General features: G+C 35.7%; 2 long non-coding RNA genes across 3 annotated transcripts in view; both read left to right on the top strand.

The window, feature by feature from the left end:
• LOC101907959 (uncharacterized) overlaps positions 1-3,298 on the top strand; it is a 120,021-nt gene extending 116,723 nt beyond the window's left edge. Inside the window, exons 2-4 of one of the 2 annotated variants that reach the window (XR_009494225.1) lie at positions 950-1,086; positions 1,747-2,507; positions 2,988-3,298. This is a non-coding gene — a long non-coding RNA (uncharacterized lncRNA). The remainder of the gene's footprint in view (positions 1-949; positions 1,087-1,746; positions 2,508-2,987) is intronic. The other variant, XR_234295.5, reaches the window with a different exon arrangement.
• A 2,672-nt stretch (positions 3,299-5,970) lies between these two features.
• The window catches only part of LOC132345096 (uncharacterized), a 262,772-nt gene continuing 241,122 nt past the window's right edge, over positions 5,971-27,620 (top strand). The window contains exon 1 of the long non-coding RNA XR_009494224.1: positions 5,971-8,482. This is a non-coding gene — a long non-coding RNA (uncharacterized lncRNA). The remainder of the gene's footprint in view (positions 8,483-27,620) is intronic.

Here is a 27,620-nt window from a genome sequence, read left to right as displayed (position 1 = left end):
GAAAAATATTCTTTACTTCCTTAGATAAGCAGGACTGAAGTTCTGGGACTAGAACACTATCTAAGGTAGATAAACAAGAAGACATAAGAAATAATCTCCTAGAAATAATTACCTTAGCCAGGATCAGCAGTAGTAAATGGAGGAGTGTGAGCAGAGGAAAATAATCACCATGTCAAAAAGAAGTGATGACCAGGAAACTGATCCTTAATGTAGAGGCTTAAGCAAAATAAGGTAGAAAGAGAATAGAGACAAATTTCCCCAAGACTGACTCCCACAGCCTTCGACTCTTTCTCAGTCTTGCTGCAGTAAAATGAATAATCCATCAGTTCATATTTTAGGACTACTTGAATGGTATTAAAGAATATTTGTGTCCATTATTTTAAAAATGCTTTTTTTTGGTTATTATTTTGGTCTATAAAATTTCTCCTGAAGTATAACAAATGTATAGAAAATTACAGAAATCAAAAGAACAAAACAATAAATGATCACAAGTAAAAATTCACATGTGATGACTACATAGGTCAAGGAATAAAACATCAATAGCACCACAGATATATTTGTTGGACTCTTTCATGTATTTGTTTTGCAGATTTTTGCATTTTATATAAATGTAACAAGTTATATATATTTGTGACTTGCATCATTTGCTCAACATTGTGAAGTTCATCCCTGTTGTTGCTTACAGCAGTAATTGATTCATTTTCATTGCTGTATATTGGTTGTGGTAGATTGCTGTAACGATGGCTCCCAATAAATCAGGCCTCTCTGTGTTCATGCCCCTCTGCAATGTGTTATTGCTGCTTCTCCTTTACAAAAAGGAGACTATTCCTTCAGTGTCTTAAATCTGAGCTCGTCTTATAAATGCTTTGGCATAGTTTGTGGTGGAAATTATGTAAGTTCTAGGGCTTAGCCCTAAGAACACTTGCAGATTTCTCTCTTGCCTTCTTAGGTCCTTTTATTACCATGCTGTGAAGAAGCCTAAAGTAGCCTACTGTAGATGAAAGTCTATCCATGATGGGAGAGTAGAGGTTACCCACTGACAACCAGAACCATGTTCCAGAGGCCATCTGGGACCTACAGATTCAGGTGAGACATCAGATGACTGTAACCACATGAGTGAATCTAGATGAGACTAGTAGAAGAACCTCCTGGCCAACCTACAAAATTTTCAAAAATAATAAATCGTGGTTGAAGCCACTAAGTTCTAGGGTAGTTTGCTAAACAACAGTGAATAACTGAAATAGCACATATAAAAATATGACTTTATTTATTTATCCATTGTATTATGATGGATATTTTTTTTCAGTTTGGGGCTATTATAGATAGTTACACTATGATATGTTTTAGGAAAAATATGTATCATTTCTGTTGAATATATACCTGAAAGTAGACTTAAAAGATCAGTATTAATAGATACTGCTAGAAAGTTTCCCATAGTGGCTGTACCAATTTATACTTCCATCAGCAGTGTAGGAGTGTTCCAGTTGCTCCACAGTGCCATTAATCCTTGGCAATGTCTGTTATTTTCATTTTAGTCTTATTGGTATGTGGGGAGTGGTATCTCATAGTACACTTAATTTTAATTCTTCTAATGACTAAAGAGTTGATTACTTTTTCATATATTTATTGGCCTTTGGAACAACAAATGCATGTTTATTGTACCTGGAACAACAGACTGGTTCCAAATTGGGAAAAGAGTAGGTCAAGGCTGTTTATTGTCACCCTGCTTATTTAACTTATGTGCAGAGTACATCATGCAGAATACCAGGCTGGATAAATCACAAGCTGGAATCAAGTTTGCCGGGAGATATATCAATAACCTCGGATATTCAGATGACACCACCTTTATGGCAGAAAGTGAAGAAGAACTAAAGAGCCTCTTGATGAAAGTGAAAGAGGAGAGTGAAAAAGTTGGCTTAAAACTCAACATTCAGAAACTAAGTTCATGGCATCCGGTCCCATCACTTCATTGCAAATAGACGGGGAAATAATGGAAACTGTGAGAGACTTTGTTTTGGGGGGCTCCAAAGTCACTGCAGATGGTGATTGCAGTTATGAAATTAAAGGATGCTTGCTCCTTGGAAGAAAAGCAATAACCAACCTAGACAGCATATTAAAAAGCAGAGACATTACTTTGCCAACAAAAGTCCATCTAGTTAAAGTTATGGTTTTTCCAGTAGTCATGTATGGATGTGAGAGTTGAACCATGAAGAAATCTGAGCGCCGAAGAATTGGTGCTTTTGAACTGCGGTGTTGGAGAGGACTCCTGAGAGTCCCTTGGACTGCAAGGAGATTCAACCAGTCCATCCTAAAGGAAATAAGTCCTGAATATTCATTGGGAGGACTGATGCCAAAGCTGAAGCTCCAAATTTTTGGCCACCCGATGAAAACAACTGACTCATTGGAAAAGACCGTGATGCTGGGAAAGATTGAAGGCAGGAGGAGAAGGGGACAACAGAGAATGAGATGACTGGATAGTATCACTGACTCAATGGACATGAGTTTGAGTAAGCTCTGGGAGTTGGTGATGGACAGGGAAGCCTGGCATGCTGCAATCCATGGGGTTGTGAAGAATTGGACATGACTGAGTGACTGAGCTGAACTGACTGATTGGCCTTTGGGGTGTATGCCTTTTTTTAAAAAAAGTATTTGATTGAAGTATGTTACTTTATTATTGAGTTATCTGTCTTTTTCTTATTAGTTTGTAGAATTTCTTTATATATTCTTAATATAAGCCTTGTCAGTTTCATGTATTGAGAATATTGCCTCCCATTCTGTTGGATTGTCATTTCTTTCCATTAATGACCTTTTTTGAAAGTTTGCATCACCCCATCACTTAGGCCAACAGAAGTGATAGCTACAGGTGAGGTAATTTAGAATGAATACCATATAAAGAAGAGCATGCATGGCAATATGGCCCTGAGTTTATTGGTTTTACAGGGATGTGGTTCATACCATTAACTTTCTTTTTTTGTATTTCTCCTCAGGAAGAATTGCCTGTGGAAGTGACATAAGTGGTGAACTGTGGCAGCCATTAGATGTGCCTCATAGACCTCTAGCTGCAGCAACTGTGAGTAATGATGCTTTCTTGTTTATTGGCCACTTATATATCATGTTTTGTATAGTTAGTTCTTAAAAATTTGGTGTCTTTTTTTGTCTTATTTTGATGTATACAGTTTTTTACACATTCTAAATATGAAGTCTTTTTCAGATAAATGTAGGAGACTATTTTTCCCCATAGATATCCCAGGAAATAGCACTCAGGGAATGACATCACAAAACATAATAATATATAATAGGAAGAAATGATAGCATATGTGCAAAATGATAACATATGTACAAAATGGCTTGGTTTAAATGCCAAGAAAAATCTGTATGAAATAACCAAAGGGTTATTTTCCATGTGTTAAAAATAATAAAAAAAATCAATTATTAGACAAAATCAGAACATTATGGAAAAAGTATAGGGAAAATTTAAAATACCAAAATATAAATTTCAGAAATTAAACATGCGTGATTTTTGAAATTAAAATAATAATATATATGACAAAGAAAAGACTAGCTATAGTTGAAGAGAGGAAGATATTTAGAATACAACACAGAAAAATTAAGTGTTGGAAAATAGGAAGAAGAAATAAAAAGACATGGGAATATGGAGTGAGAAGACCTATATATGAGTTATAAATTAATAGAGAGTTGGAGAGAAAAAAATGTTTGAAAACAGGTTTGATAAAATGAAATTTCAGATTTATGAAACAGACTGAAAGAATTGTTTCAGTTCAGTCCAGTTCAGTCGCTCAGTCTGAGATGGACAAATAAAAACAAATATATTACTAAATCTATTTCTAATCAATAAAAATGAAGGGGAACAATAAAGAAGAAACATGTAATTCAGTACAAGTGCAGAAAAAGAATGAAGCAAATAAAAATCATTATTAAAATAAAACACAAAAGAAGATAGTGGAGATAGGATAAGACATACCATAAATCATTATAAAAATAGATTAAATTCACATATGTAAAAGGGAGACTCAAATTTTTCAGACCTTTTTTAGATATATTCCATTTGTATTAGACACAAAATATTATATAGTGACCCAGATATGTAAGATACATTTTGGGGAAAAAAACATACCAGGAAGTAACAGCCAAATAAATATTTTGATTAATAAAAAAGTTTTAACATGTGAATTATTAATAGGGACAAAAAGGGGTGTCACATACAAAGTAAAAAGACTCTTCTATCAATAAAGAATAAAATTAAACTTTATATATCATGGCTTCAAAATATTTGAAGCATATTTAAATATTTTAGTATTAAATATTGAAAAGGTGAAGGTGTTCAAAAGGTACAAACTTCCAGTTTAAAATAAATAAGACCTGGGGATGTAATATACAGCATGGTGATGATAGTTAACAATACTGTATTGTATATTTGAAAGTTGCTAAGAGAGTAAGTCTTAAAAGTTTTCTTCACAAGGGAAAAAATTGTTTAAAAGTGTATATTTAAAGAAAAAATTGACAGAATTATAAAAAGAATTTGACTAATCCATAGTTATGGCAGGAGATTTGCGCATGCCTTTCTAGTAACTAGTAAATCAAGGAGACAAAAAAATTTTCAAGGTACAGAAAGTCTGAAGAATTCAATTAACAAGCTTGATCTAATAGATATAAAAGACCTAATACATATGGCTCTTGACTACAGCAAATAGAGAACCCATGTTTTTCTCAGGTACTCAGAGATTAATGAACTTGCCTTTTTTTTTTTCTCTTTTTCTCTTTTATTTTTTTAAAATTTTATTTTATTTTTAAACTTTACAATATTGTATTAGTTTTGCCAAATATCAAAATGAATCCATCTCAGGTATACATGTGTTCCCCATCCTGAACCCTCCTCCCTCCTCCCTCCCCATACCATCCCTCTGGGTCGTCCCAGTGCACCAGCCCCAAGCATCCAGTATCGTGCATCGAACCTGGACTGGCGACTCGTTTCATACATGATAGTGTACATGTTTCAGTGCCATTCTCCCAAATCTTCCCACCCTCTCGCTCTCCCACAGAGTCCATAAGACTGTTCTATACATCAGTGTCTCTTTTACTGTCTCGTATACAGGGTTATTGTTACCATCTTTCTAAATTCCATATATATGTGTTAGTATACTGTATTGGTGTTTTTCTTTCTGGCTTACTTCACTCTGTATAATAGGCTCCAGTTTCATCCATCTCATTAGAACTGATTCAAATGAATTCTTTTTAATGGCTGAGTAATACTCCATTGTGTATACGTACCATAGCTTTCTTATCCATTCATCTGCTGATGGACATCTAGGTCTCAATAGATGCAGAGAAAGCCTGAACTTGCTTTTTAAGTGTGTTAAAATATTTCAAATCTGATAGATTTAAAAAAAATAAAGTGTTGTCTTTACAAAGTACAGCATGACTATTATATATATATATATAAATCAATCTTCTGCAATGCAAATTTAATATGGTAATGAATATAAGAAAGTATAGAAACCTAGATGAGTTGGATAGTTTTCTCTGAGATGAAAGGAAGCAGAATGACTCAAAGAAAGACTCAAAGTCTGGAATGAGTAGTTTTTTTTTTTTAACAATAGTTAAAGAGAAATATTGGAGAAGGCAATGGCACCCCACTCCAGTACTCTTGCCTGGAAAATCCCATGGACGGAGGAGCCTGGTGGGCTGCAGTCCATGGGGTTGCTAAGAGCCCGACTCGACTCAGCGATTTCACTTTCACTTTTCACTTTCATGCATTGGAGAAGGCAATGGCAACGCACTCCAGTGTTCTTGCCTGGAGAATCCCAGGGACAGGGGAGCCTGGTGGGCTGCCGTCTATGGGGTCACAAACAGTTGGATACAACTGAATCGACTTAGCAGTAGCAGCAAAGAGAAATATAAAGCAAAGATAGTAAACAGTTATTAGCGTATTATTAATTCTGGGTTGTGATTATGTGAGTATTGATTATCTTATACTAAAATTTTCTGTGTGTTTAAGTATATAAAAGTATTTTAAAGTGTGAAAAAAATCTGTGGAAGAATTAACTTGTAGGTGAAAACTTGTTTTTGAGATAGTATGTCCTAAGTCTTATCATGATATATTGATATATGCTTGATATTAGTATTATGGGCTCTGATAAAATGCAGTGTCAGGAAGATCTTTATATCAGCAACAGGGTGTTAGCAAATTCCTTGGAATTTGTCTCAGAAAGTACTGTATAAGTGGAACAGTTTGGGGGCAGTTTATTCAAAGTATCATAGTGTCTGCCTTCTTCATCATCACTAAGACCAGCTGATAACTTTGAGTGTGTTTCAGTGAATCTCAAATATCACAGAGTTGCTACAAGAATTAAAGGCAGCAATGTATGCCAGGTATATATTATGCTGTTAATATTAAATATCCAATCAGAAGAAACACTTCATTCAAAAGTGTTATATAAAAAATCAAGCTAGCTTCAGTATTCTCCTGGGGACTTTAGATACCAGTAGTCAACTGAGCAATACATAAAGAGTTGATAAGGGTAAATTAATGTACCCCTAGTATTTCATATTAGCCATGTTTTCATTCATGTATGGAATTAACCTAAAAATAAATTTAAATATTCAAGGAACCTTAAAATATATCATCTATATATTCTCGCTAAGAAACTTACCTAAGCAAAAAATCCTTCATCAAAAAAGAGCAACTCTGTTTTTGTTTAATGTTCTATATATTGTGTTCACTTTTGGCAAACATTGGTTTGTCAAACAAAACAAACACTTTTTGTTTTTATACTTCTGGTTTTCCTTTGCCCACTCTTTTATATTCATGCTATGAATTATAGTGTCTTAGATATCATCTTGTGTACAGCATATTTTTGGGACTTATTGTTTCTTTTATCTCTTCTCAATGTATGAGTCAATTTCTTTTAAAAAGTGGTTTTTATCTCACTTACCTTTATTACTATGATAGATATTTGAACTTAATTCTCTTATATTCATGTTTATTTAGGTATCTTATTTTTGGCTTTCTTGCTGTGTTCTGTTTCCTTTCTGTTGATACGTAATATCTGTCTCCTTTGTACCCACTCCCACCTCCTTTGTCACATACCAGTAACTTGAAAGTATATACTGAAGCATATTTTTATGTCTACTAGTAATCATCCCCATTAATACAAATATTCTCATCTTACAGCTTGAGGAATAAAATGATACATATTGATTTCTTCTTATAATAGATGAGGAATTAGCAAATGTGTAGTTTTGTTTTCTTTTTTTTAATTCTCTTATTAGTGCATCATTAATTAATCTTTTTGCCCTTATCTTATTATATAGCTTTTATTTAAATAGTGATAACAATTGTGTTCTCATTTGTAGAGAGCTACGTATTACATTGGTTATTTGGGCCAGACAGAACAGGAATATTGGAAAATAGACAAAATGAATTTGAACAGTTTTTATAAATATATTCATTAGTAGAATGCATCATACTTAATGCCTTTCTAAAGGAAGCCAAATAGTTTAAATGCTATAAAACATTTACAAAAATAACCATACATTAATCCACAAAGAAACCTTAATAGATGCTTTGGATTGGGAAGAGTGCAGCTATACTTTCTGATCACAATGCAGTAACAATTAGAAGTTCATGACAAAAAAAGAAATAAATAAGGAAATTTATTTTTAAGCAATTAAGAAACTAAATAACAATTAAAAAATTAACACTTCAAACCTTGAGAAGAATAAATATAAAATTTAAAAAATTTTCCAAAATAACTCTTAGGTGAAATAGAAGAAGTATTGACTAGCTGTGTGACTCTGGGTGATTTATATCTCATTACTGTGCCTGTGTTTCTTCATATGTTATTATGGTTCTTGTGAGGATTTAGTGAGATAATATATATAAGATCATTCCTGGCACATGATTAAACACTCAGATAGTAAGGCTGAGGTATAAAATCAAGCAGCTGACTGCCCAGGCTGCTGCTCTGAGCCACTCTACTGTGTTGCTTAGGTCTTCAGAAGGCAGTTGTTCTATGTCTGGCTTTTCAACCTTCCAACAAAATTGATTTTTAAAAATTAGAGCAACCTATATACAAGGTATCATAAAACTCTGTAGCTGATAAACACATGAATATGACATATTTCTTGCCCTCAGGAAACTAATTCTCTAGCAAAAGAGACAACACAGGTTATATACTTCAAGGCTGGATGTAGAGTGCTCAACTGTGGTCATGGGTAGGTCACAGCTCCTCAAATTATGCTTTGGGGATGTAGAGGCAGAAGACCTTCTTCAGAATATCCATACTTTTGGAATTCCTTTTTTTTCCCTTTATGAGTCACAAACCTATAGTGATGTTCTCTGAAGTATATGGTGAGTTCTATGCCTTCAGTGTTTTGAATGCATGTCCTAAAAAGGCAGAGACTACCTCTCCAGGCATTTTATTACTCATATGGCCATGGAAAAGACTTTGGGAGAAACTTAGTAAGTAAATTTATTAATAAATATGACTAAGTAGCATGCAACTTCTGACCCTCTCCCCTTTCAGAAAGTGAAATGAATGGTATCATAAAAAGAAAGACAGTAATTTATTCTCTATTTTGGGTAACCCACTGGGAAAAAAACTTTGAGAGTTGTAGATAGGAGGGTGAGAGAAATTGGTCCTGCTAGAATTGCTCTTTGAGTTGACAGCACATTTTAATGCAATGCCAGTCTTTTCATGCCAAAAACTAAAGGAAACCTCTGGGTACTGATTGATGAAATTATTTCACTCCCAAATGGAGTCTAAACTAAAAGTTTTTCCCATTTTGCAAAGCATAGCACTCTACAAGTTGGAAAGGTAAGGCATACTTTCAGCATGTATAAACTGTGGAGTACATTTCAAAATAAAAATTTTAATTGTGTTTGACATCTCAGGCCCGGTGCTATCATCCTATGAGAAAGTAACATCTGTTTTGACATTTCTAGTGGTAGAGACTTTAAATCAATTTCCACATTGCTTATCTGCTGGCTAATCAGAATGGATATGGCATTCTTCTTACCAACACATCCACAGGGAAGAAAGAAAAAGTACACAGGAAGTAAGGCTGGGCTCAATCTGGTTGATGAATTTAAATAAAAAATTTAAACTCCTTTGAATGTTATATCTAAGTTTTAATTCAGTGCAAAATTTGAAAATGTTCTTTTAGTTCCTAAACATTTAGAATTTTTTCTTATTTCTGACATATACCTTCTATTTGACTTAAAATTAATAGAACATTAAAGCATATTTTACCTCTAAAGCCATTTGGTTTGATCTCAAGTTAAGCTTGGATAAGGTTAATTTGCTATTATCAATAACAAGTGCTATAAAAATGGCTGAAGTAGATTTTTTTCGTATTTTGTGTTTCAAATTACAGGTATTGAAAAGGCAATTTGTAATCTTATTGCCTTGATTGTTGTGTCATCTTAACATCTCTTGACTCATCATATACATTATATTTAAAAGCATATTCAAAACAGATCCTTATAGGAATCATTGCTTCCATATCTTCCTTGTTTATAGGGCTTTCTTAAAGCTGCTGCTGCTAAGTTGCTTCAGTCATGTCCAACTCTGTTCGACTCCCATAGACGGCAGCCCACCAGGCTCCCCCGTCCCTGGGATTCTCCAGTCAAGAACACTGGACTGGGTTCCCATTTCCTTCTCCAATGCATGAAAGTGAAAAGTGAGAGTGAAGTCGCTCAGTCGTGTCTGACTCTTAGCGACCCCATGACTGTAGCCCACCAGGCTCCTCCATCCATGGGATTTTCCAGGCAAGAGTACTGGAGTGGGCTATACCAACTTCATTTTAGGTATATCTTTTGAAGAAAAAAAAAAGATTTCTACTTAACAACTCTGGATTTTCCTCAAAATTTTATCTGTATTATTTGGGTTGTAATCATATTACTTCTATTCTTTTCTTCTTTCTAATATGTAGGCATAGACTTCCTATTTTTACTTAAAATAGACATTGATTATAAACTTTTTGTTGGGTTACAAAGCACACACACCAATCAGCCCAATTGGCCAACTCACTTGTCATTTTGTTAGTATAGATGCAGCTTTAGTTAAGAGAGAGAAGCTTACAGAGGACTTTATTGGTAAATATGTGGGAGGATAATATTTTAACTTAATTAATACTCAAAGAAACTTCTGTGTTCTTTAAAGAAAAAGGCAACATTTAAGAACCTAAAAATAATTGAAATAATTTTCACTCTAGAATGTATTTGAATGGGTAAAGATGTGTCATAAATTTAAGATTTAATTTACCAAACAAGAAAACAGACATGATTGCTTGGATGCATAATGATTAAAAATAATTACTAATCATAGTTAATAATAAAGTAAGGTTTAATGGCTTTTCCTTTCCTTTTGACTCTGTTTATTGCATACAGTGGTGAACACAGTGCAGACCTCCTCTATATAAGTGTTGATAATGCTTAGATGAGCCAGCATTTTTATAATGCTACATGCATGTGTGTTAAGTCACATTAGTCATGTCTGACTTTTTGTGACCCACTGGACTGTACCCCACAGGACTGGAAAAGGTCAGTTTTCATTCCAATCCCAAAGAAAGGTAATGCCAAAGAATGCTCAAACTGCCACACTGGTGCAGTAATCTCACATGCTAGTAAAGTAATGCTCAAAATTCTCCAAGCCAGGCTTAAACAGTTGTGAACCATGAACTATCAGATGTTCAAGCTGGATTTAGAACAGGCAGAGGAACTAGAGATCAAATTGCCAACATCCGCTGGATCATTGAAAAAGCAAGAGAGTTTCAGAAAAATATCTATTTCTGCTTTAATGACTATGCCAAAGCCTTTGACTGTGTGGATCACAATAAACTGTGGAAAATTCTGAAAGAGATGGGAATACCAGACCACCTGACCTGCCTCTTGAGACACCTATATGCAGGTCAGGAAGCAACAGTTAGAACTGGACATGGAACAACAGACTGGTTCCAAATAGGAAAAGGAGTACATCAAGGCTGTATATTGTCATCCTACTTATTTAACTTCTGTGCAGAGTACATCATGAGAAACGCTGGGCTGGGAGAAGCACAAGCTGGAATCAAGATTGCTGGGAGAAATATCAATAAATTCAGATATGTAGGTGACACTACCCTTATAGCAGAAAGTGAAGAACCAAAGAGCCTCTTGATGAAAGTGAAAGAGGAGAGTGAAAAAATTGGCTTAAAGCTCAACATTCAGAAAACTAAGATCTTGGCATCCGGTCCCATCCCTTCATGGCAAATAGATGGGGAAACAGTGGAAACAGCCTCTGACTTTATTTTTGGGGGCTACAAAATCACTGCAGATGGTGATTGCATCCATGAAATTAAAAGACACTTGCTCTTGGAAGGAAAGTTATGACCAACCTAGACAGAATATTCAAAAGCAGAGACATTCCTTTGCCAACAAAGGTCTATCTAGTCAAGGCTATGGTTTTTCAGTAGTCATGTATGGATGTGAGAGTTGGACTATAAAGAAAGCTGAGTGCTGAAGAATTGATGCTTTTGAACTGTGGTGTTGGAGAAGACTCTTGAGAGTCCCTTGGACTGCAAGGAGATCCAACCAGTCCATCCTAAAGGAGATCAGTCCTGGGTGTTCATTGGAGGGACTGATGTTGAATCTGAAACTCCAATACTTTGGCCACCTGATGTGGAGAGCTGACTCATTGGAAAAGACTCTGATGCTGGGAAAGATTGAGGGAAGGAGGAGAAGGGGACGACAAAGGATGAGATGGTTGGATGGCATCACCGACACAATGGACATGGGTTTGGGTGGACTCTGGGAGTTGGTGATGGACAGGGAGGCCTGGCTACTGCAGTTCACGAGGTTGCAAAGAGTCGGACACGACTGAGGGACTAAACTGAACTGTACCCCACCAGATTCCTCTGTTCATGGGATTCTCCAGGCAAGAATACTGGAGTGGGTTGTCATGCCCTCCAGGGGATCTTCCCGACTCAGGGAAAACCCATGTTTCTTGTGTCTCTGCATTGGCAGGAAGGTTCTTTACCACTAGCGCCGGTTGAGAAGCCCTTTTAATACTACAATTAAGGTCATTGACAATAGTATTTGGGGAAATCAGATATTAGTTTCTAATGGATTAAAATAGGGAAATGGTCAAGACTTTTTTTTTAATCTATAGTTATGATGCCATTTTTGGATGAGTTGTAAAGATAATTAATTCTCTCATCACCACATCATAGAATTTTATATTGTCTCTTCAAAATGCAGAATATATATATTCATCATAATTACATAAGTTATTATAAATGCTTTAATTCTTAGTAGACCAGTAGTGCATGCACATAGCCATAAGAAAGTGTCCAATCCAAAATTATTTGGAACTTGAAGCTATGCTGAAAGAATCTTAGCTTTAAATTATTGGTTGTTTTTTCTTGTTGAATATAAAATTTTTATTAGCTTAAGGAAAAGTAACTAGCAATATTCTGTGTACAAGTCATTTCATTTATCCTCATAAAGTAATGGCAGCTTTAATTCTAACTATATTGTGGAGAGGAGTACCATAGATAAATCTTGAACCAAAAAATCATTTTTGGTAGATGTCATACAAACATCATACAAACATTTAATAACTCTATTCTGTCAGGTATTTGATTTAATTTTATTTATTTAATTTTATTTGCAATAATTTTATTTTGGAGGATACAGGAGAGAGTTACACAGGTGAAGGCTAGACATTTTGGGTTATTTTTTTGTAGTTGGGGTGAATGTTAGATATAATTTCTTAAATATTACCACCACTACAATTATAGAAACAATAATAAATAACTGGGTTTTGTCTGAGAATTGTCAGGAGCTGGTCTTAACCCAATTTCCGTATCTACATAACCTGTGTAAGCATTGAGTCAGGAGTGTTGCTGATCTTCTAGGCCACATATTCTATAGATCAAGATTTGCAATCCTCTTTCTCTGATATTGTTCTGATATTATTCAAAGACAAAATTAATTTGTCAATAACTCAGAAATTAGTAATTTTATTGGGGGATTTGGTTTTATTGGAAATATTCAAGAAATGATTAATGAACTGTGACAATATCAGATTTAGCTATTTATTTATTTATTTTTATCCACTTATGATTTTGGTAGTGTGAATGAGGATATACAGGTTCTTCCCATTTCAGAAAATTCTATCTTGTAGATCAAGTGGGACAAAAGTGAGAACCAAGAAGAAAGAAACATCCAGTGTGAGACTTAGGGTATTTTAGGAAGGAGGGAAGATTCTTACAGATTTCCTCTTTTCTACCCTTGCCATTTGAGTGATAAGTTTTGCACAGTCACACTTTTGGAGAGTCACAGCTAAGATGATGTCCAACAGAATGGACAAAACTAATGATGTTTAGGCCAGATTGTTGTTTAGACCTTGTGAGAAAAGAGCCAATGGGTGGTGTTGTTTAAGATCTTGAGTGAGGTAAAAATTCAGCTTTTAGGTTGTTGTTGTTAAGTCACTAAGTTACATCTGACTCTTTGCAACTCTATGGACTGTGGCACACCAGACTCCCATGTCCTTCACTGTCTCTTAGAATTTGCTCAAAATCATGTCCATCGAGTCCGTGATGCTATCTAACCATCTCATCCTCTGCTGCCCTCTTCTCCCTTTCCCTTCAATTTTCCCCAGCATCAGTGTCTTTTCCAATGAGTAACTTCTTTGCATCAGGTGGCCAAAGTATTGGAAGTTCAGCTTCAACAACAGTCCTTCCAATGAATATTCAGAGTTGATTTCCTTTAGGATGGACTGCTTTGATCTCCTTGCAGTCAAGGGACTCTTATGTGTCTTCTGATGTTTGTATATAAAATCCTAATCATTATCATGGACTAAGGCTGATGGTGGCTTTGAAGATCTGGAGAAGCTGTCCATTTCGCACTATGGCCTTGATGAACAAATACTTTAATGTCAAAAAGTGTAGTAGGAATATTTAGCATCTAGAGTTCATGGAGAAGGCAATGGCATCCCACTCCAATACTCTTGCCTGGAAAATTCCATGGATGGAGGAGCCTGGTAGGCTGCAGTCCATGGGGTCGCTAAGAGTCGGCGACGACTGAGTGACTTCATTTTCACTTTTCACTTTCATGCATTGGAAAAGTAAATGGCAACCCATTCCAGTGTTTTTGCCTGGAGAATCCCAGGGATGGGGGAGCCTGGTGGGCTGCCGTCTATGGAGTTGCACAGAGTCGGACACGACTGAAGTGACTTAGCAGCAGCAGAGTTTACAAAGCCTCAGAATTGCTTTTGAGGGTTACTCCGTCATATTTTTCCTCAAGTAATTCTGATTATAGAGTAGTCTATGAATGTGTTAGTCACTTAGTCATGTCTGACCCTTTGTGACCCCATGGACTATAGCCCACCAGGCTCCTCTGTCCATGGAATTCTCCAGGAAAGAATACTGGAGTAGGTTGCCATTGCCTTTTCCAGGGGATCTTCCTGACCCAGGGATCAAACCTGGGTCTCCTGCATTGCAGGCAGATTCTTTACCATCTGAGCCACCAGGGAAGCCCCAGTCTATGAATAGTTGATTTAAATTAGTTAAGATAGAAGTAAACAACCTAAAGCTCTTCATGTGTGGTATAGTGAAGTATGAATATAAGTTTGGGACACATTTTAGCTGTTCATGTGTCTCTTCATTAAAGCAAAGAGATTTCCCATCTAGAGATTAATTTGGTTTTCACATAACAATTTTATGTAGTATAAAAATATAAATTATATCTTTCTTTTCAAATTTTTGGCATTTTAACTATAAAGGAGAGCCAAGCTACCATTAGTAGCTTAAAAAAGGTCAACAATATAATTATTCCTTTAATGTAATTTCTAATTCTTAGTGAAGCAATTGATTTTGCATTAATTTCTCTCACTTTACACTGTAATATGCATTTGTACTTAATTTATATAGGCTATATTTGAAATAAGTAAAACACAATGCTTTGAAGTTTTCTATGATTTTTTCATGTATGTGTTCTGTTTGGTATATTATTATTTTTTGAATCATTGAAATTTTGTTGTATTGAATGTGATTAAATAGAATTAATAGGAAGAAAAACAAAGTGAAGTTAATCATCTCCGACTCTTTGTGACCCCGTGGACTGTAGTCTTGACAGGCTCCTCCGTCCATGGGATTTTCCAGGCAAGAATACTGGAGTGGGTTGCCATTTCCTTTGCCAGGGGATCTTCCTAAACCAGCAATTGAACCTGGCTCTCCCACACTGCAAGCAGACTCTTTACCATCTGAGTTATAGTTTGGCTCAGATGGTAAAGATCTGGCTGCAGTGCAGGAGACCCAGGTTGGGAAGATTCGTTGGAGAAGAAAATGGCAACCCAATCCAGTATTCTTTCCTAGAAAATCCCATGGACAAAGGAGCCTGGTGGGCTATAGTCCATGGTTTTGCAAAGAGTTGAACATGACTGAGTGACTAAGACATACACACACACAGACAAAGAGAATTTTGGATAATTGCACTCTTTTAAAATAATTGCTTTAACAGTTAAAATTACTAAATGAACTTTATCAATAAATAAGCAAAAGCAGGCTCAAACCTGCATTCTGAACCTTGAATCATGTGTTTTTCTTCCTGATTGGATTTGTCAGAGAATTTTTAAATCTCCATTTTGGAGATGTATCTTGCATCTCTTGGCTTTCTTATTATATCTTATGAATATTAAAAAGTTGCAAAAGTAATTTTTTCTGAGTTAATTGAGATTAGTTTTTCCTCAGACTTTTCTCTCAGCATTTTAAAAGGTGGATTCCTTAGTGGTGTCATTTTATGTTTCTTTTTTTCTTTTTTTGGTTTTTGCCTTGCATTGACATGAATCCACCATGGGTGTACATGTGTTCCCCATCCTGAACCCCCCTCCTACGTCCCTCCCCATCGCATCCCTCATGGTCATCCCAGTGCACCAGCACTGAGCACCGTCTCATGCATCGAACCTAGACTGGTGATCTGTTTCACATATGATAATATACATGTTTCAATGCTATTCTCTCAAATCATCCCACCCTCGCCTTCTCCCACAGAGTCCAAAAGACCGTTTTATACATTTGTGTCTCTTTTGCTGTCTTGCATATAGAGTCATCATTACCATCTTTCTAAATTCCATATATATGTGTTAGTATACTGTATTGGTGTTTTTCTTTCTGACTTACTTCACTCTGTATAATAGGCTCCAGTTTCATCCACCTCATTAGAACTGATTCAAATGTATTCTTTTTAATGGCTGAGTAATATTCCATTGTGTATATGTACCACAGCTTTCTTATCCATTTGTCTGCCGATGGACATCTAGGTTGCTTCTGTGTCCAGGCTATTATAAACAGTGTTGCAGTGAACATTGGGGTACATGTGTCTCTTTCAATTCTGGTTTCCTCTAATTATGTTTATTTTTTTAAGGATAATTTTTACTTTTGAAAACTCAAATTCCTCTTTTCTATGAGAATTATGATATAAAAATTGCATCTCCATCCCTAAGTCTGTACTGATATTAATGAATAAATCTTTTAAAAAGTTGAAAATAGAGAAGTCTGTGTAGAAGAATTCCAAGTAAGTATGCAGCTACTCCATATAATAAACATTATCTCAGCCAGGTGGTCAAAGTTAAAAATCATGATAAGTCATATTGAATAGTATATGCTCTTGATATGATGTACTGAGAATGGCGCTTTCAGTCTGTATTCTTCCTGTCTACAATCTATAACCTAAGACTTATGTTTCTTTCTAACATAAGAAAAACATTAGAAAAATCTCAATTGCGGTAAATTCTAAAAAATTACCTGACCAGTACTCCTCAAAACTGACAAGGTTATTAAAAACAAAAAATGCCTGAGAAGATGTCACAGCCAAGAGGAACCTAAGGAGGAATGACAACTAAATGTAGTGTGGTGTCCTGGAACAGAAAAAGAACATTAGGTAAAAACTAAGCGCCGAAGAATTGATGCTTTTGAACTGTGGTGTTGGAGAAGACTCTTGAGTCCCTTGGACTGCAAGGAGATCCAACTAGTCCATTCTGAAGGAGATCAGCCCTGGGATTTCTTTGGAAGGAATGATGCTAAAGCTGAAACTCCAATACTTTGGCCACCCTCATGCGAAGAGCTGACTCATTGGAAAAGACTCTGATGCTGGGAGGGATTGGGGACAGGAGGAGAAGGGGGCGACAGAGGATGAGATGGCTGGATGGCATCACTGACTCGATGGACGTGAGTCTGAGTGAACCCCAGGAGTTGGTGATGGACAGGGAGGCCTGGCGTGCTGCGATTCATGGGGTCGCAAAGAGTCGGACATGACTGAGCGACTGAACTGAACTGAACTGAAGGAAGTATGAATTAAAACATAGATTTAGTTAATTAAAAATGCATTTGCTAGGCAATCCCTCTTGTAGGTGTTGAAAATTTATTTCTAGACTATTATTAATGCTTTCTCAGGCATTCAATGTAATTTAGCAATATGCTGGAACAAAGAAACTGACACCATGCCCATATAAAGACGAGCTGTAACCAATGCCAATACATTTCTCTTTTTATTAATTTCACGTACCAAGAAAAATTAATCAAAATATCATATGGTATACTGGAATAAGAAAAGGACCAACCATCTGAAAACTTTGTAATGGGAAAAAGCTAATGTGGAAGCATCTCTAACTTAAAGAGGGAAATACGTGCATTTATAAATATCAGACATAACTACTTAGAATATAAATTGCTTGGGATTCTGTATGCAGCATATACCTTGGAGACAATCTCTGTTTAAAGTTGTAAAAAGGACATGTAATTATAGAATCATGTGTAGTTTCAGAAATTATATCTGCTATGATTGAAAACAGACTATTAGGTGATACCTCCCATACAGAAAATTTTTACCAAATATGTAAGTTACAATTCTAATTTTTCTTTAATTTTCCAAGCTTTATAAGAATGTTGATTAAGTTTACTCATGACCCTGAGATAAATGAAAATATACATATCTTCGATTTTGCATCACTAGTGGTATCATCTTAAGAAGAATAGCACCTTTTGGAGGAACCTTATGACTGACACATAATTATTTTTATACTCTGTGGTCTGTAGTGCATGCATTAGCAGGCATATTCTTTGGTGAATGACAGCATAATGTAGAGAAAAAGGACTCTGGAGAACCATATGGAGCTTCTGTGTTTCCATAGCAACTTGAGCATACATTGAAAGGATTTGTTGTTATGTATTCTTTATCTGTTGTATAATGAACTTAGTACAGAGACTCTTATCTTGTTTTTCTTTCCTTGTTGCCTACGTGGTAATTAAGGTGAAGCATTCTAATCTTAACTGATTTTCGAGTCAGATGATGGACTACAACACAATATATAAATATAATCTCAACTCTGCTACTTAGGATCAATATGGTAGAAAAATTGCATTTCCTAATTTTTAGAAGTGAGGTCATCAATTTGTGATAGTTTAATATAGAATAGATGCTGAATAAATATTTGCCTTCCTCCAACCTAGGTGAGGTTGTGTACATTCTTCAATATCATTTCAAGCATGTTTTTATTTCCATGACATAAAAATTATTTTGCTTCTATTACCATTGTTAGACTCAAACCTTATTTTGAAAGAAATGCCTCTATGGTGGAAAACTGATGGACTAGATGGCAGAGAATATTTTTGATGGTTGATGATTCAGCTTTGAGCATAAAGAGAGAAGGGTTTTAAATCTTTGCTTGGTTTCTTTCAAGAAATGTAACTGAGGTCAGTCATTGGTTTTATTTTCCTAAATGTATAGAAATTCCCTTTCTTTTTGATTTTCCATTTATAACTGTTTGTGATAAATACAAATGAGAAATATACAGGAAATAAAAGTAAAATATGAAAATTATATATATAATGACTGCCATCATTTAAATAAATATGGGCAAAGTTGATAGACAAAATTTGTAGTGTTAAGATAATAGACTTACATTTTTCAATATCTTGTTTTATTTTGCATTTTAAGTTAAAACACTTAAACTTTTTCATTTTAAATTTATTTCTAAGAAAGAATTAACATAGAGAATATCAGTTGTATGTGCAATCAATAATTTTCTGAACTGCTGCTCAGCCTTCTACTCTTAAGATCAACATGTATATATTTAGTCACTTTTGTTAAGTTGTGCCCCCCGCTATTACCAGACAGTATTACCCCAGGTTTCCCCGTCATTCTTCCAGAGTAGTAATCTCACACTCAAATATGTTGGGGGGCTTCTTAAGAAAAGGCATTGTATATAATAGAGAGTGATAGGTCTATTAGTAGAGTATGAAGAACCTGCATAGAGATATTAAACATGTATTCCGTTTCAGCATCTAGTAAATTCTGATATACAAAGAAGACAAATCTCTGGGCTAGATTCTTTTATCAACTGGGATTTTGCTAGTTCTGCTCTATTTAGAGCACATTTTCTTAACCTGACATCTGGAGACAGAATTTATCTTTAAATGGAAAAATATTTTTTTATTCTAACTGAAATTAAATATTTAATTATGAATGAAAATAATCGATCACAGTGGTATTAGCAGTAATTATGAGTTTGTCACCATTTTAAACCAGAGATGTTTTCATATCACATTACAACTTATGTAAATATCTCAATATGTTTTCATTTGCTACTACTTCGAAATGCAGTGCTTATTAGATACAGCACTAGGTCTTAATAGGAGAAGGCAATGGCACCCCACTCCAGTGCTCTTGCCTGGAAAATCCCATGGATGGAGGAGCCTGGTGGGCTGCAGTCCATGGGGTCAGGAAGAGTCAGACAGGACTGAGCGACTTCACTTTCACTTTTCACTTTCATGCTTTGGAGAAGGAAATGGCAACCCACTCCAGTGTTCTTGCCTGGAGAATCCCAGGGACGGGGGAGCCTGGTGGGCTTCCGTCTATGGGGTCGCACAGAGTCAGCCACGACTGATGACTTAGCAGTTAGCAGTAGGTCTTATTAAGGAAGATAGATATCTAACAATGAGGATGGATCAATTGAGACACAATTTGGGATAAGGAGGCTGGAAAATGAGATCAAGGAGCACTTTCTATTGTGTTTATAATATTCCATTTCTTAAGTTAGATGGTGACTTTATGAATGTTCATTTTATTGCTATCTTTTATAACCTACTTATTATTCTCTAAGGGTTCTTTTGTATGCAAAATTTTTATAACTTGTGAATCTTTTTATAGTATTTCTTCAGAAACCAATATTACCTGCTCTACTGTACCCCTTACTGAAAATTTCTTACCCAGTGTCCCTGTTGAACTGGTAGAGCACCATGTGACACTATCTTGAGAGAAGGAAACTAAAACTTGAAATGTTTAAAATTTACCATGTGAAGAATTTGTTGGCTCTGTATCCTCCAACCAGTATTTCTGAAGTCCCTTTTGATTTGTAAACTTCTGTAATCATTCAGGGGCTTCTCAGGTGGCTCAGTGGTAAAGAATCTACCTGCCAATGCAGAAGACTCAGGAGATATGGGTTTGATTCCTGGATTGGGAAAATCTCCTGGAGGAGGACATGGTAACCTACTCCAATATTCTTGCCTGGATAATCCCATGAACAGAAGAGCCTGGCAGACCACAGTCCATGGGATTGCAAGAGTCAAACACGATTGAGTGACTTCACACACATGCACAATAATCATTCAGAGGAATTATTTTACTTGTAAAAGATATTTTGTTTTATGATGTTAGGAGGCCTTGTCATTCAACACTTGAGGAGGGAGTAATTTTTTTTCCAACTGGCAAAAGCTGCAAGAAAAACACATGGGACAATTTAGCACCCTCTTGTAACACAACACAATGTCAGTCAGTGGCCCTGAACTATAGGTCTCTCCTTAATCTATTAGAAAGCAAACTATATCAGAAGTTAATTTTTTTTCCTACCTTTTCCTATAACTTAGGCACTTCACTGTCATATGGTTTGAAGTTAAACAGATGTGATTTTTTAAGTTTCATGCAAAGAATTATTATTGATGTGAACTTGGGTACTCTCACCTGCCATATAGTAAAGCCAATCCACTGACACCAGGCTGTGGTAAAGTACAGTGTTTATTACAGAGTGCCAAGCAAGGAAAACAGGCAGCTGTGTTCAGAAAACCTGAACTTCTCAATGGCTTTCAGGGAAGGTTTTTATTTATTTATTTATTTATTTTTGCTGTGCTGTGCAGCATGCAGTATCTTTGTTCCTCAATCAGGAATTGAACCTGGGCTATGGCTCAGAGGTAAAGAATCTGTCTGCAATGCAGGAGACCCGGTTTCAATCCTTGGGTAGGGAAGATACCCTGGAGAAGGAAATGGCAACCCACCCCAGTATTCTTGCCTGGAGTATCCCCATGGTCAGAGGAGCCTGGTGGGTTACAGTCCGTGGGGTTGCAAAGAGTCAGACACAACTGAACAGCTGACACACATATGATACTGAAAGTGCTGAGTCCTAACCACTGAACCACCAGGGAACTCCCCAAGAAAGAGTTTTTAAAGGCAACATTTGAGGTGAGGATTATTACAGAATTATGACTTTCCTCTGATTAGTTTTGTCCCTGGTGGCTCAGACGGTAAAACATCTGCCTGCAATGCGGGAGACCTGGGTTCTATTCCTGGTTTGGGAAGATCCCCTGGAGAAGGAAACGGCAATCCACTCCAGCACTCTTGCCTGGAAAATCGCATGGACGGAGGAGCCTGGTAGGCTACAGTCCATGGGGTTGCAAAGAGTCGGACACAACTGAGCGACTTCACTTTTACTTTCTGATTAGTTGGTAGTGAGGTAACAAGGTGATGTTTTGGGAATCTTAATTGTTAGTCTTCTGGCACCAACCAGTCTGGGGTTTATGTACTTGTGGTTGGTACATAGTCCCTATTATACACCTGGGTTGCAGAGAGTCATTGTGTCTGCATATCTCACAGATATGAGTCAGATTGTTATGAGCAGTTGTCCAGGACTTCGTTGTTTTTTTTTTTTTCCCTGAATTTTTGTTTAAAATATCAGTACTTTTCTTGTTTGGCTACTTTTCTTTTGTTTCTACATTCCCTAATTTTTCTATTTAGTTAACTGCTTGTTGGATCTCTGGGAAGACCTCAGAGACTAAAGCCTTTTTCTACAAAAAAGAAAGGGGGAACTAAAGGAGCTTTTGTATTTAGGGCTCCGCAGGGTCCTGCTCAGTTTCAGAAGAATAAAAAATAGTATCTTTTAAGTAGATGTAAGTACTATTAAGCATTATATATCATACATGAGCAACCCACTGTAAATGACATACAAAGGCCAGTTTTTGGCTGTTTTGAGTCCAATTCAGTTCAAAGGTATAGGCATTTTCAGCTATGCATAATTTAATCTGACTTTTCCTATCAGTGAAAATTGTCTTATTTTGATATAGTAACTTAATATTGTACCTGTGATCCTCACTTCATTTAGATAATGTAATTTTAATATATAACCTATGAATTTTATGAGACTCAGTAGAAAAAACAGCTCAAACTGGAAAGGCCAGATGAGTAAGGTGACCAAATAATTATAATCTGAAAAATTGTCACTAAAAATATCACATATGGGAAGCACAGTGGCAAGGAATATTGTCTGCATATCATTGGAAAGACTTCATTATTACAGGTTAGAGATAAAGGCATTCTGAAATATATTAAAGGAATGCTCAGCATAGATTGCTGTTGAATTTTTAAGAAAATAAAGGAGAAGTCATAATGTTTGACTATTAGAGAAGATTTCAGGATTTGGGAATACTTCTCTAATGGAAATTAGCAAAACAGGCAAACTGAACACGAAGAAGAGACAGCTTTCACTAAAATCAAAAACTTGATGAAAAGTGTGCTTACGTAATGTTGCAGTTTGACTCTAGGGTACATACAGCTGCTGCTGCTGCTGCTAAGTTGCTTCAGTCGTGTCCAACTCTGTGCGACCCCATAGACGGCAGCCCACCAAGCTCCCCCATCCCTGGGATTTTCCAGGCAAGGGTTCATACAGAGTTATACTTAAAAAATTACAGAATGCTTTTACAAACGGAGTCTTTGAAAAAGTAGTTCATTATATGCAAAAGTTGTTCAAGTAATATTTTGGAAAAGCAGTACAACATTTATTATTGCGTATATCTCTATTTATGGGCTGAATTGTGTTCCCTCAAAATTCATATATTAAAGTCCTAATTTCCAGCATCTCAGAATGTGACTTTGTTTGGAAAGAATATCTTTAAAGAAGTAATTAAATTAAAACGAGGCCATAAGTGTGAGCCCTAATTGAATCTGACTAATGTCCTTATAAAAAATTAGTACAAACAAAGAGACACCAGGGATGGATGTGTATAGAGAAAAGATTATTTGAGGACATAGCAAGAAGGCATCGTGCTAGAAAAGGAGAGAGCCCCTCACAATAAACCAAAGCTGCCAGCACCTTGATCTTGGACTTTCAGCTTTCATAGCTGTGAAAAATAAATTTCTGTTGTTTAAGCTACCCAGTCTGATACTTTGTTTTAATTTTTTTTAATCTTAATTTTAGATGAGTATTTCATACAGTTAATTTATTAGTTAGTTTTGATATTAGAGACATTTAAATGACTGCAGACCACTATTTCTAATTGAAATGCCTTTTTTTCTTTCATTCCAACAGTGATGTTTGATGTAGCTTTGATAACATAGGTTATGCCTATTTCTTCAGTCAAGGCATCCATTTAAATGGTTTATAGACTCAGTAAACCTCCCTACCCTAGCTCCGCTTTTTTGATGTGTGATTCAGTTAATTGTAAATGTCAAACTGTCTCTATTTATAAGAAATATCTTCTTTAACATGATAATACATTTCTTAAGGACTATTTATAAGTTATACAAAAATGTACTGTTCTTATATGAATAAAAATGATCTTTGAGGAGAATGTGATACTCAGAAAGAGGTTATTCTAATAATAAATATGAATTTTCAATTAGTATATTTCTGTATGATAGTAACTTTTTAATTAGGGCTGATTAACTCTGTGTGTGAAGTATTTTGCTTCATTATTTCTCTTGCATGCATTTGTCTGATCAGATATAACCTGTAAGAAATGGTGGGGAAGGGTTATTAAAAGAAAGAAAATTTTAATCAGCCTAATAGTTGTGGTAAAGGATGATGACTGGAGGTTTTAACTATTGATTAACATTAACCTTATAGGTTATTTATTAAAAATTATCTCTTATATAAATGAGAATACAGTAAATTTATAACTAAATTCAAGTAATACAGAAAGCAAATTATTATAGTACATTTTATTATTTTATAGAGGGAAATATAACTGAAACATAGAAATATAAAGCAACAATAATAATAAACTAGGGTTAAAGTGGGCTTCCCTGGTGGCTCAACTGGTAAAGAATCCATCTGCAATGTGGGAAACCTGGGTTGAATCCCTGGGTTGGAAAGATCCCCTAGAGAAGGAAAAGGCCACCCACTCCAGTATTCTGGCCTGGAGAATTTCATGGATTGTATAGTCCATGGGGTCACAGAGAGTCAGATGCAACTGAGTAACTTTCACTTTCAGGGTTAAGCTAGACTCATAAAAGTGATCAAAAGGTCTAGGATTTTGTGTCACTTATAGTTTGTCTTCTTTTCCCTGGAAAAATATAATTATAGATCATACTAACAACTATGAAAATGCTTCATTATTTTAAAAGCAGCTAGTGTTGTCCTCAGAAAAAAAATCATTCAAAAGAACACAGTTCCCTGTTACTTTTGTATCAGTTGTAAATATATTATATATGAAATGCATGTGTATTTCACTGATGATTAAGATGATAACAGAATTTACATGGCATGCTTTAGTCATCTTACAATATACCATTAAAAGAAAACAAAAACCAAAGTAATGATATAATCTCCCTACCTCAAATCTGATTGTCAGGTTCCAAATGTACAGGGGTTAATGTGTCCATTTCTTCCTTCTCAACCTTCCTATTTATAGGCTTAAGGAAAAAAAAAAAAAACTGACATGACTGGTATAAGAAGAAAATGTCAAAAGGTTATAAAACACTGCAGAGAAGACATTTTTAATGAGTCTTCGAAAACCCTGAAATAAGAAAGATCAGAAATAAGGTTATTATAATGAAACCAGTGTTCAAGACATGTTTTCTAGTATTATTTCTGCCTATCTGTACTGCATAATTAGTGGTAGGCAAGATAGGTTTTAAACTGTGATAAAAACAACATATTTTCAAACTCTGACTCCTAGCTCTGCTGCAGGCAGCTGGGAATGTTTTCCAGAAATAGAAGATGGCTGTAACAAACAATAAAATACAGGCAGTGAAAACCATGGTGATCTCTTTATCACATCTGTCATCACTGCACATACTGATGGATTTATCACAATGCCATGTGAATCTGAAGGCAAAGTGTCACATTCTGTGGATATGCCTTTCCTGAAGGATTTATTGCTTCATTAGGAAACAAGGGAAGAACTTTTTTTTTAATAAAAAATTTAAGAATGGATTCATATTCTCTGATAACCTGAAATAAGATTTTGAATGCTATAAAAACATATGCTTCATTTACACAGATTTACTTCTGCATTTACTCATTGCACTTCTTTTGAGAAAAAATTATGTCTTAGTTTCTCATAAATCAGGAACACAAAAGCTTGGCTCCTTTTACTTAATAGTTTGGTGATGTTGAAGACTCCAAAACCCAAATAATAAAACTGGTTAGAGGCTTTATTATTATTTTTTTTTAACTGTCCTGTTTTATCAAGTCAGCCAGGAAATTAAACCACTTGTCCACATTGCTCAAGCCTGAGGTCTTATCCTGTCATACAGATTAATTATATGACTTTAGGTCTAAATAGGAATGTGTCAAAAAGGGTGCGGATAAGGGTCAGAAAACCTGGGTTCCAGTTCAAGTCTTCCGAACTTAATGACCTTAGAGAATCATTACGTTTCACCTGAGCATGGTGTAAGTAAAATAAGAGCACTGCAATCTTTTGTGAATTAGAAAATTATATTCATTCTTTTATTTGTCATATATCTACATATTATTAAGGCAACAAAATCTAGAATATTACTGGATGATAGTGAGTGTTGGGGCTCTACATCCAATAATATATGTTCATTGAATTCTTCCAGTTGTATGGGATTTACCTAAATTCATCTTTGGCAATTTAAGACTGTTTTGTAAAAGATCTGCTAGTATCTTATTTTTTTTATTTCTAAAAATTGTACCTGTATGTCATGTATGGATGTGAGAGTTGGACTGTGAAGAAAGCTGAGCACCAAAAAATTGATGCTTAGGAACTGTGGTGTTGGATAAGACCCTTGAGAGTCCCTTGACTGCAAGGAGATCCAACCAGTCCATTCTGAAGGAGATCAGCCCTGGGTGTTCTTTGGAAGGAATGATGCTGAAGCTGAAACTCCAGTACTACTTTGGCCACCTCATGCGAAGAGTTGACTCATTGGAAAAGTCTCTGATGCTGGGAGGGATTGGGGGCAGGAGGAGAAGGGGACGACAGAGGATGAGATGGCTGGATGGCATCACTGACTCGATGGATGTGAGTCTGAGTGAACCCCGGGAGTGGGTGATGGACAGGGAGGCCTGGCGTGCTGCGATTCATGGGGTTGCAAAGAGTCGGACACGACTGAGTGACTGAACTGAACTGAACTGATGACTTTGGCTATAGTCACTTAGTATCTTGGGAAAACTAACTTACTTTATAGGAGCACAAAGTATTTGGAGTAGATGGTTATTAACATCCATTCGAGTCTTACAGTGTTCTGCCACATTTGTGCCACTCGTTCTTTGTTTTGAAATCTAGGACACCAGGCAGTAAAAGGACTTCAGACTCAGCAGTTCCTATGTGCTTGTGGCTGAATGGAACTGAAGTTGCCTCCGTCACTGGCTTCACTGTCCAGTTTACTTCACGTTACAAATTCTGTTACAAAGTCCTCACTATTTTGGTCATAGAGATTCTTGCTTGTTTTTGCCTAAGGCTTACAGAGTTATGAGTAAATATTTCATCAGTCAAACTAACACCTAAATTTACCCTTTCTTTTACTTTATTTTCTATTTTCATGAAAGATCTGTCACAGAAACCCCTATATACTAATGTTGCCACAGGCATAGATCATCAGTAATTCAAAATCCACAACCATAGATTCTGGATTGATTGTCATTTGTTTGAATTTTACTTTCTGCCTCTTTTGTGATTTGGAATCATGTTAAATCAGTTATCCCTTTTACTCTTTTCAAAATCACCTGTATTAATTAGTGCTCTCCAGAGAAGCAGAACCAATTAGAATGTTTATATATCTCTCTATATATATCTGTCTGCCTGTCTGTCCATCCATCCATCCATCCATCCATCCTTCTATCTAGAAAGAGAAAGAGTTTTTTTTTTTTTTAAACAAGGAATAGGCTTGTTGTGGAGACTGGCAAATCCCAAATCTTTGGGTTAGCTGGCATGCTGGAGAATGGAATTGTTGCAGTTTGAGTGTGAAAGCAGTCTGCTGGCAGAATTCCTTATTTTGGGGAGTACGAGGGGTTTTGTTCCTATTAAGGCCTGATTGAATGAGGCCCACCCACATAATAGGAGACACTCTGATTTAAATGTTATTCTCATCTAAAAAGACAAGACACTTTCAC

Source organism: Bos taurus, chromosome 4, assembly GCF_002263795.3.
Source record: "Bos taurus isolate L1 Dominette 01449 registration number 42190680 breed Hereford chromosome 4, ARS-UCD2.0, whole genome shotgun sequence".
Classification (NCBI taxonomy): domain Eukaryota; kingdom Metazoa; phylum Chordata; class Mammalia; order Artiodactyla; family Bovidae; genus Bos; species Bos taurus.
The sequence above is the reverse complement of the archived record's forward strand: the minus strand, read 5'-3'. Positions and strand labels throughout refer to the sequence as shown.